The sequence below is a fragment of the Cryptomeria japonica genome, chromosome 6, assembly GCF_030272615.1.
Source record: "Cryptomeria japonica chromosome 6, Sugi_1.0, whole genome shotgun sequence".
NCBI lineage: Eukaryota > Viridiplantae > Streptophyta > Pinopsida > Cupressales > Cupressaceae > Cryptomeria > Cryptomeria japonica.
Window position 1 is genome coordinate 300,883,622 of NC_081410.1, and position 12,261 is coordinate 300,895,882.

A 12,261-nucleotide genomic window follows, 5' to 3' on the forward strand; every position below is an offset into this window, starting at 1 on the left:
TGGTTGGTGAATTGTGTTGCACGTGGATCTCTAGCACTTTTAAGGTGGATGTAACCAAAATTCCTTCTTTGAATTGCTTGTTTGTTTGATAAGTTTTGATGTGATAAGGTGTAGAGAAATCTGAGATGTGTTACAGATTTAACTACCTAGTAATGAGAGGATTCACTCATGAACTAGTTTTAACCTGCGTAGATGTGTCTCTTAGGATGAGCTTATCCTAGATGTGGAAATAATCTAAAAAGTGATGTGATGTGTTTGATTTCAAGCAATATCTAAAAGAGAACTTGGGACAAGAACCTCTTAATGTTTTGAGAGTTGGGACGAATTGATGATGAAGTGATGATGTATGAGTGAGATAATGGATGAAATGTTTTCAACTTCAATAAAAACTTTGTGTTACAAATGGGACAAACTCTACCTCTTCCCTTTCGGGTGTTGGTGGTATTCCTCGAGCTGTGTTGTATGTGATACAGACGTTTGGGAAGAAGTTGGGATTAATCTTTCCTCCTTGGTTTTTGTGATAACTTAGAGCTCTATATTGCATAAAAGCTCTGTGGTTCAATGATTCGGAATCAAATTCGTTTGTTTTTCCTTGAAGGTAGAGACGCATGTGACGCAAGAAAACTCTATGGGAGACAAAGATTTGTCTATTGATATAGAAGAATTTCCTTCGTTTGATCAAAGCCTTTGAGCTTAATTGTCTTCTTTTCAAGTTGATATTTTGATGACGCTTCTTCTTTCGCAAGATGTGAAGAATGGTCATAAAATTTTTGACTCTTTTGTTGTTTGCACTTTGTTTTTGATGTTTTTGGTTGTTTTTGAAAGATGTTTGGTTGGATGAATACTTTGTTTTTGGGATTGATTTTTTGATTTGATGTTTCTTTGACAAGAAAACAAAGCAAGCACACAAACACCAAAATGTTGCCTCAAAGGCACAATGAGTATGGGTCTAGATCAACCCAATCTTTGGACTTGTATATGACCCTTCCTTTAGATGTATTTTAAGGTGTATTTCCAAAGCCTGAAGTTGGCTCAATTTGTACTTGGTCTTTAAAACGAACACACTTCAAATACTTTTTATCCCTAAGGTCAAATGGCCAGTTGTGATAAATTTAGCCCACATCTTGATATTTCTTCGACTTTGGTACTACATACCTTATGAATCCTGTCGTGGCAGGTAAGGATGTGATATACTAAGTCTTGCACGAGCATAACAAATAGATGATCCCTATGATGGGGGAGTCACCACTTTTATCAAGCCACAAGTGACTTTTCAAAAAGCTATGTTTCTACTCAAGGAAATATGTATGGTGAGTATCTTGGGAGCAAAACCATCTATGCTCTTGCACTAAATTATATCGCAAATATCCTCAATCAATAGAACGGGTGGGCTACTACTAAAAGGTGTTTAGTCATGTTCGATGTTTTTGGACATAAGTTCATTCTGCAGTGACTCACTTAAGAGCCTTGTAACTGGTGGTGGGGCCCATTTGTCCTTTCGACCAGTTACACTGTAGGAATAGCTATACCCAAGGCTACAGCTTTCGCTCTCACCTGATTTCTATAGCGGCTCGAAGGATTTACCGCTCGATGTCGTTCCCAAGAGTATCAATCCCTTGGCAGGCCTCTCTTAAAAAGATAAAATTTTGAGTGTTACTAACACTTTTCTCTTGCACCTAGGACCACGAAAGCCAAGGGAGAGGATAGTGTGTGTTAGAGGTAGGACCACTCGACTGATTTTTTGCACAAGTGTGCCAAGTACGAAAGACACTTGTTCTTTTTAATCCACCATTACAAATGTGATCTAACTATTTGGAGATGTTGCTCCAACAGCCATGGTGTTCTTTTTAACTTCAAAGACAATGTGTTTTGTAACCTAGAATTCGAAAATCCTGGTCAACTTAATGAAAAACACGTTTGCTTGAAGTAAAATTTGTTTTTGCAAAAATCAAAACAAGTGGATTGTTCTTTTTATTTGCCCAAAAATTGAAGTGTGGCTTGTGATTTTTAAGTTTGATGTAAGAAAGAAAATTTGTTTTGTTGATTTTAAGCACCAAAACAAAATGTATCCCTAACTTGCAATGAAAGCAAAATTTTGAAGTTTGTTGCTTTTTTTTTTTTTAAAGCACCAAAAACAAGTTTGAGGTTCATTTTATGCACTCTAAAATAAAATGTGAGGTTTATTTTAACTTGTGCAAGAAGGAAAAATGGATTCTTTTTAACCAACTTTTGTTGAAAGAAAGTAAAAAAGAAACTTTTAAAGCATTTAAACTAACTCCTTCCCCTGCACAAAAAGATTAGAACCTGCATAAAAGACAATTAGTTAGAAAAATCCGCATGTTTTGGTGGGCTTCTGCAAGCCTAATTTTTTTTTTTGGTTACAAGGTGATTTGTACAACGTTCTGTTACAATAGCGCTAGTCTGCGTTTGAACAGAGGCGCTATTTAACACAAACGCACTAAAAGAAAGGGAAAGACAAGAGAAGGCAAAAGCATTGAAACAGGGTGAATAGCTCCAAAATAATGTCAAACGCACCAAAACAGTGTCAAAAACGCAACCTGTGTGACATTTTCAACATTCAAACATGTTATTGGTTAAAAAAAAAGTTGATCTTTTTGGTGTTTGGATTCACGTCGGGTTCACCAAATGATGCTCTGCAAAAAGGATTAGAAAATCTGTTTGATGGCAACACACACAAGAGCACAAGAAACAAACATTAGTGTTAGCAACAAAAGATTATCCTAAACAGGCATATCAAGAGAGATATTAAGCATGAAATAGAAAGCATATAAACATAGAATAAAATAGCTAATCAAGATGCTCATAGTTGCTCCTCCCTTGTTCCTCTCCTCTCCAAGTCCCAAATGAGTGTAGCTCTCAGTTTTTAGCACTAGCCATGGATGCCATATGGAGATTCAAGATGGTTGAATATGATAAGCAAATGCTATGCAAGTGTAGATAGTAATGCTATGAGAAAGCTCTATGCTAATGCCAGTATAACAACAATACTCTAAAATGCTTCTCTTTTTTGCTTGAGGAGAAAGGTTCTATTTATAGAAGAAATGGGAAAATGAAGGGTTAAGATTGAATGGTTTAATCAAGGGCCAAGTTTGAAAGTTGGGGATCCATGTGCACAATTGGCACCAATAAAATGGTGACAAGTGTCAACATAGGATTGGGTTGAGAGAAGAGGTTGGAGGCATTAAAGGCCTGAGAAGACCTCATGGTTATCTAGAGGCTAAGGGTCAAGTCCAAATTAAGATTACCCACTGGATTAAGAGTTAAGAGTTAAGTGGTTGAAGGTTGAAAGCCTTCAATGGTTATCAAAGACTTTGAGCCATTTAGTGGTTGAAGGTTGAAAGCCTTTAATGGTTATCAAAGACTTTGAGGGTTTGAGAAGTGACTTCCCTTTTGCTTAGGAATGTGACAAAGTTTAGAGAAGGGGTTAGGTTGTTTAGAAGTGATTAGAAAATTCTAGAAGGGGTTTAGGCATGTAAGTGGATTTTGTAGGAAAATGCAAGTGGGAGAAATTTTGGTATTTTCAATTAAAATAAAATCATTTATTTCAATTAAATGGTGTAATTTGCATTTGGATAAATATTCAAATAAATATTAATTTATTTAAATGAGAAAAAGAAAGATAAAGCATTAAAATGCTTGAAGACTTTGAGGGAAACCATTAAAGGCTTGAAGACTTTAAGAAAAACCATTAAAGTCTTAAGAAGACTTTAAGGGAAGCCATTAAGTTTGAAGACTTTAAGGGAAACCATTAAAGGCTTAAGAAGACTATAGAAGGAAGCCATCGAGTTTGAAGACTTTAAAGGAAACCATTAAAGGTTTCAAGTGGGTGAGGATAAATAGGATTTTAAATATATAATTTATTTAAAATAGTTGTGCAACTTGCATTTGTAGGAAAATGCAAGTGGGTGGAGGATAAAGGTGATTTAAATAAATGATTTATTTAAAATAGTTGTGCAACTTGCCTTTGTAGGAAAATACAAGTGGGTGGAGGATAAAGGTGATTTAAATAAATGTTAATTTATTTAAATGTGAGAGGTAAGATTTTGGGGGATTTAAATAAATATTAATTTATTTAAATGTGAGAAAATATTTAATTAAATAAATATGATTTATTTATTTAATTAATAGTCTGAATTTGGTTAAGTGAATTAAATCAAATAAATTGAATAATTTATTTAATTAATAAGAGAAGAGAGTTAAGATGAATTAATTAAATATTAATTTAATTAATTATTAATTGATGGTTAAATAATCAAATAAATACTAAGTATTCATTTAATTAAGTGGACAGTTTTATGTGACTACACATATATTACTGTAGAGCAATTCCAGTATTACAATAATTTATAATTATATTATTATTAATATTTAGAATAATATTAAACTCTACATATGAACCAGTGGCCTTTTATATTAAACATACATACTAAGCACGTCCCTATGCATACCACTAAGGACAAGGATGTTACTGCCTGTAACTTAATGAACAGTTCTAGTCTTATCTGAATGAAAAACACATTATGGAACTGCACCCAATCAAAGATTTCTTTTTAAAAATGTCTATCTTTTCACATGGCATCACCACCTAAAAAACATTACTAAGGAGTAAGCCAGGTTACAGTCGAACACCTAGTTTTAAGTTTTGAAGTAAAAAACACTTAAAAAGGATGGCATCATTCTATCCAGTAAGCATACTTTAGAAATAATATCTTAGGATTTGTTGATGACTAGGATTTATATGGGTATTAATGTCGAAACTACAAACAGTGAAGCATAGGATTTAGACACCTAAGGTCTTTTGAAGACTATATTTATATTGTTGAGCTCTGTCTTACTAATATATTTGATTACCTCTTAGGACCAAACCTTCTTGTACACTATCTTTCAAGCTTCTGTCTTTGAGATGATCTTTCTCTCTACTGGCTCGAAGGCAGTGACTGTGCTAACTTTTCATTGTTTGCTAATGACTGCATTTTTTGATTGAGTACGCCTTTAACTTGACAATGCTTTGTCACATTACTTTAGATCTTATCTAAAGCAATGGTTGCATCTATTCCTCCCTTAAGGGTCTCAATGCATTCATTGGAGGTTGATCCCTTGAGGATTAATACTGAACTTAATATCAAGTTTGTTTGGTGACTGCCTTACTGGGGAATGTTGCTGAGCATTTAGATGAAGAGACTGCCATTTTTAGTGATCTCTTTTGATTGTAGTAATACAGAGGTATGACTGCCCTATAATGACTATCTTTACTTTAATAGGCCTAAGACTGCTTTGACCTTTATTCCTTCGTGGTCATACACCTTCTATCCATATCATGACATGGATATCATGGCATGGATGCTTAACAATGCTTTGGGTTTGAATGTATTTACATCCCTCTTGTATGCTAATGAACTGAGCCTTTTTGTAACTCTTCTAAAACCTCTTTCACTGCCTTTTGAAGTGCTCTTCACTGCTATCTTCAATCTATGATGACTGTAATACTATATTGTGATAACTCTTTCGTCTAATCCCTTTACTACTATTATGAGGTTATGTATAGTGTTGAACATTATAATCCCTTTGATGGTTATCTTTTCACTATAGATAGGTCTCTTCGAAAGCGAGTGAATATCATCAAATGATTTTGAAATGGCTAAATCCTCTTTCCATCTACAACACTCCATTGTATAGACCTGCCCTTCTGCTGATTCTGTAAACCTTCATTGTTGGACCTATTCATGCCATCTTGAGAGTTCTATATTCTGCCCTGAGGTTTCTTGCCCTTCATTAAAATCATGAATAATATTACCCTTGATCATAATATTTGTCTAAAGACTGAGCCTTCTTCCCAGAACTGCTCTCTTCTAGTACTATGATCATGAAAGTTTGAAAGCTTTCTACTTGGTAATCGATCATAGACTGCTCATGACTGATTTATTCTCTTCTCAATCCAATATTATTGTCTTCTTATCTTTGCTGATATGATGCCTATGGTCTTTGAGAGTAAGCATTCCTAACCATGCGATGACTGTTATTGTGACTTATGATAGTCACTGCCCTCTGAATGCTATGATGGTGATTGTAACATACCTTTGTTTGAAAGCCTTAAGACTGTAGTTCTCACTCTTATAATAAGTGCATTGTTTCTTGGCATTCATCTACTTCATGGAAACCTAGATGTGCTTACTATCATGCTAAATGCGAGGACTGTTACACTTGCTGTACCTCTGATGACTGCATTCTCATGCTAAAGAAAAGACCATTGTCTTCTGAGGTTCTTCCCTTAGAACATTTTTCATTGCATCTTTATACTTTGCATTATGACTCACACCTAATTCCAACTGCAACAACATTTCTCCGAATCTTAACATGGCTTCTTAAAACTGGCAACTGTCTTCTTTGTAAATAATTACTGTCAAACACTGTCTAGAGTTGAAGGATTATTATTGATCTTCATGAGGCTTTTGCTTCTGCTGAAACCTCTGTGGCCTACTCATGGCTGGTAGTTGTGGCTTCAGTTTGGCTTAATATGACTATTATAGAACCACAGTAAATCACTGTTATTATTTACCTTTTTGGCTCACTATATCTAGTTCTTTTACTATCAAACCTATATGTACTCTTCATCTATCTAGTATCTTATAAGGCTACGACTGATGAATACTGTATACAAGATCTCTAACTGATCTAAATGCCTCTTGTCTTAGAACTTCTCTGAATGTATTTTACATTTCAAACTACTATGTCTCTGTCTTGTAGAGAACTATGATTGCAAATAATGCTCCCTCTTTTGATATCAGAGATCTGTGAAGATTTCTCCATGAATGATGATCACCAAAACTACCTCCACTATCAATCACTGTAGTATAAACTCTTTCCCTTTTATTCAACCTTATGACTGCCTTTTCTGTGAAGATGACAGTGATCTATTATTGTGATTTTGTTCTCTGAACTCACAAATCTTTTGCTTTTAAAGCCTTTTGTTGCTGCTATTTGTATCTCTTGTGTGACATGGATTGTTATATTCACTTTTAATGCTACTCAAGGATCATCGTGTCTACGTATGGGTGTCTACGTATTGGGTCATAGGGCTACATCGCATTGCATAGAAGTTCTAACTGTAGCTACATGATTTATGAACTTGACATCTTATAAATTTTTTGGTGGAAGTCTAATACTTTTTTTTTTTATACATAATTTCTAATATTATTAAAATGATACAGTGATGGTAAGATTCATTTTACATGTATCTTTCATTTTTCATTTTGTTTTGTAATTTGTTTTCTTGACTATTATATTATTGCAACTACCTTATTGGTGGACATTCTAACATGTAATGTTATTGTCGTCATGCTTATTTGCTTGCTCAATATTACATTGGATGTAGGTCTATGAGAATGTAAGCAATACCTTCTACTTGGTTGTATTTTTGTTCATTTATACATTCTATATTTTAACTCTTTACTTCTGGTTGATGTTTGTCTTTTGCATTGTATTGGGTGCAGAAGTTGTCAGAATGTACAAGACGTTGCTAGGGAAATCAAGGTTTTGCAAGGTACTCAGTAATGAAGGAAAATTGCTATATTGTGTGTATAGAGCTGAAGAGTGCTGAAAATAAGATATTAATTTGTATGAATTCCTCATATGTTTTATATATTAATAGAAATAGTTGGTTTTGTTTTCTTTACGCAGATCTATGAAGGCTCATGTCAACATGTAAGGTCCATTGCTACAAAATTGATGGAAGTTGTAGATCATTAAACAAACTACATTTCTAATTTTTGAAGTACCATTGAAGAGTTGATGTATTTATACCTTTGGTGATTGATTAATACAAATTTTTTTTGTAGAAATGACACTTGAGAATAATTAGATGGTGGTATTATGGGACTTTAGACACAAATGATCATTGCCCTCCTATTGCAATTGCTCTTAGAAAACCTATTATAGTTCATTCTTCACTATATAGAAAACTGTGAGCATAAATTTTTTCATGTATAACTTGCGATTATTATATACTCGTACAAGGTCTTTGCTAATGCATACAATGTACATTTGCAACATCTGCTCACATTATTATAGAGCTCTTTTTTCTTGCTTTAACAATCAATGACTAAATATACTACCAATTGACGACAATTAATAATTACAGTGACTATATAAATGACTAAATATATGACTAAAGTAATGACTAAATAAATGACTACCACGACTAAATAAATGACTAGTTAACAACAATCAATGACTAAATTAGTGACTAAATGTAAGACTAAATAAATGACTACCATGACTAAATAAATGACCAGTTAAAAACAATCAATAACTAAACTAATGACTAAATCAATGACTAAATTAGTGACTATCACGACTAAATAAATGACCAGATAACAACAATCAATGATTAAATTAATGACTAAATTAGTGACTAAATCAATGACCAAATCGATGACCAAATCAATGACCAAATTGATCAATCAAAACAACCAATAAATGACTCAAATAGTTTAGTCATAAATTTGGTCACGCAATTTATGACTGGCAAGCAATAAACTACCAATGGTCATGTGATCAAATTTAGTCATTTATATGAAATTTTTGGTAGTTTTTTGAGTCATATATTGCTGTTTTTGTACTAGTGAATAAATTCATCCCTTGGATAACTATTGACACAATATGATGATCAAGAGAAAGAACGGTCTATTTACTATATCAGTAGAACACTGGTGGGATATGAGTTGAACATTTTACTAAGTTAATTTTGGTCGACTGTTTTTGTCCTAGTAGCTAACTGAAGTAAAAGAAAGATGCATTCGCAAATCATTTCCATATTACATTCATATGTAGGAATGAATTCATAAAAGATTGCAACACTTCATTTATACACATGTATGAAACATGAAAAAGATTTGCCAAATTTTTTCTGAAAGAGTAATCTTTATTTTTTTTAAATGTACATTTTGTCTCACACAAGCCGTGAGACTAACCATTGCTTGTTCAACACACATTGTGGAAAACATATACATGAATAAGTAAAGGAAAAAATTTATGTGCTTGAAAGGAGGTAACCAATCATTGTTGTCTTAGGTTGATGTTGTCCCAAGCCTCGACTCCTTGCTCTTGATTCCTGCAAAAGACATAACAATGATATTAGAGAAATGCTCTAAGCAATTATTGATTACAAAACTTGCATACACATTTACCTATGCATGTATAGATTTATCACAATGTGCATAAAAGAAGGATGCATATCTTAAGCGTGCAAGAAAACCATCAAATCATCATGAACACCCAAGATAAGCATATTATTTCTAACATGTTTGCTTCATGTGCAGATGCAGGTATAATCATGTTCATTTTAAGCACGTGGGGTAAAATGTGGCTCCCACAAGGGTTGAGACCAACTTGCAGACATTTCAAAAATCTACAATACAACATTCAAAGGCACAAATGTAGTTTGAGCTCCTAAAACTGTCAAATACAAATTGTAAAGTGTTGACATAATTCATAGGAAATGTTGTAAAAGATTATCATAGCAGTGGGTAAGGAACAATCATAGTGTGTAGACAGAGAGAAGACATGCCACTATCAATCAAAAGTATCAACAAGGTCCAAGAAGGATAATTGACATCAAATGTATCACCAAACAACATGATTAATAGCAGTCATTATAGTTAGAAAGCACAGTGACTGTCAAAAGACAAAATACCAGCCTAATTAGCATATGATACAGAGGCACAAAGGTAAGGCTGTCATTTATATGATGAGCAGAGGTATAGAATAGTGGTCTCTTAGACTTTGATAATGACAGTTATCATAACCTCAACATCTTGAAGAGCATCAGGTCATTAATAGTTAGCAAGGTTTGTAATCATCTATAGAGAGCAAAGATTAACTTCAAGGAAATGTGCAGACCTCTTGACAGTGGTCATGATGTATCAGAGGGTATCAATAAGGGAATGCAATCTTTCAAGGTTTAAATACTGGCATGATCCCATACCAAGATGAACAGCCTGTGAGCCAAGACAAAATTCACTTCACAAGACATATTTGTAGCCACAAATATATGAAATGAAAAGCTAAGGAAAACAGAGTTATAGTCATAGACCTTGTATTAAAAAATATAGGTCAGCATCTAAAGAATATAAATGACCATATAACAGAGATTGTTAGTAATAGTATAGTAATAGTATAATGACAGTCTAAAGGCACAGTGGTCATACCATAGAAACCTAAGAAGAAGGAGGATGCTCACTGTCAAAAGGAAGAATGCAGTCACAAAAGTCTTTTTGTGTCAATGATACAAAAGATACAATCATAGTATTAAAACATAGAGTAGGCCACTGAAATGACAGTAATCTTTATTTCAATGTATGACAGAATCAATGAATAATGAAATGAAAAGTGTGATCATAGATCTAAAATGAATAAGTTTCATCTTCTTACCTTGAAAAGATTCTTCTCAGTCAAAAGCTGGAAAAGATCTACAAAAGTCTAAATGAGCAAATCATCAATGTCTGGCAGAGAGTTAGGCATTCAAGAACAGTACGATGAGCTTGAACAATGCAGACATATAGCTAATCTTCAGAGTAGTCAAAGAGTGAACGAAGAATTGCCAAATCTTCATAGAAGACTGTAAAAAAGTGACACAAATTAAAAAATTGCAGTTATAGTATTGTTCACTGTTAACAAATAAAGACAATGATTTTGATAATCAAAAAGCAGCCAATGAATAAACACATAACAACTATAGCAGTGATACCAGTACCATCTCTCCACAGCCTCATCATAGGCCAAGAATGTACAGTGACATTAAAGCAAAGACCTCGGTTTTAATGCATGATCCAAAGCATTCAAAGATGGTCACCTATTTTCCATGCACAGTCTTCATAGGAACAGTGGTTATGATCACACAGAGTTTGCAGCCACAATGACGGTTACAAGAGAATGAGTTGATGTCCTAAGGTCAAATTTGTAACACAAAAAAATGAGACCAAACCTGTGACAATCAATAGTAGACATAGCCAAGAGAGTTTTTGGCAAAGTATTTACAGTCAAGAGTACCATAAAATGGTAGGAGCAATAATGGAATATAAGCAACAAGAACAAAGGCTTCAGGTACAAAGATCCTCACACGACAGTGGTACAATTATACTGAATGAAGAGTTTTACTATGAGAGCATTTTAAAGTAGTAGTGCCCTACATCTTGCAAGATCAAACAGACATTCACATCTCGTACATACATAATAGAATCTTAGATAAGTGTTAAGGTATCTAAAACAGTGATTGATTAACTGTCAAAAGCATTAATGATCTGTGAGTTAGCAACATAACATAATGCACTCAAATATAAGTCTCAAAGAGTATATATACCCTTGAAGCATCACCTAAGGAGAAGTAATAACTGTAGAGAAGCAAAGAAATAGTGACATCTACCCGAAGTGCAAATCCAGTTTTCATAACAACCATAAAATACAAAGAATCTTCCTAGTAGCATTGTGAAATCCAATCAAGAGAAATTTTTATGCACAGGTCACAGGAGATTTAAAAAAAAAAAATAATGACAACATTGTGAGACCAAAGAATAAGTCTACAACATAAGTATATAGGAATGATATAGTCATTTTAAAGAAACAGTGCACCAAAAGACATCGGAAGGTCAAGGATGAAGCCAGACAACCAAATAGGAGGAAGATATAACACTGAGATAAAGGAAAGAATAGAGTTCCAAAAGGTAGTGAAATGCTTTGAAATCCAGAAGGTGCTAAGTCAACCGTCTACAACATTATTCACAGAGAAACTGCATTATACACAGAGAAACTGCGCGATGGCAAAATCCTCATACTCAACATTGGCGGCCATAGAGGATCACAGAAAGGCAAAGAGTAGAATGTAAAGAATGGATAGCCATGAAGAAATTTAGGGTTTCATACCCTAAAAATATCTCGAACTCCTAAGGCATTTTGCCTTTTGTTTTGAAAAAACAAAACATTGAACTAATTAACCCATGTGGCATGGGGTTATAATTGTGTTGTTTTATGAAACACTTAACTTTATTGCCATCTTAAAATGCAATAGAGAAATAGAGGGCATTTTTAGCCAAGTGTTTGAGGACACTTAATGTTTTTTCCAAGTGTAAATAAGTGGTCAACGAGTGTTTTAAACACGAGGAGGGTATATAGGGGTTGTTTACTTTTTGAGGTCAAATTGGAGCTTTTGGTGGACGGTTTTGTGAGTCATCTTATTGAACTTAGTCA

General features: G+C 33.8%; 1 long non-coding RNA gene across 1 annotated transcript; it reads right to left on the bottom strand.

The window, feature by feature from the left end:
- Positions 1 to 8,920: 8,920 nt before the first annotated feature.
- On the bottom strand, positions 8,921 to 11,930 carry LOC131856085 (uncharacterized). The gene is made up of 2 exons (XR_009358200.1): positions 10,450 to 11,930; positions 8,921 to 9,130 (listed from the first exon to the last, which is right to left on the bottom strand). It is a non-coding gene; the product is annotated as an uncharacterized LOC131856085 (long non-coding RNA).
- Between the last annotated feature and the right edge of the window lie 331 nt (positions 11,931 to 12,261).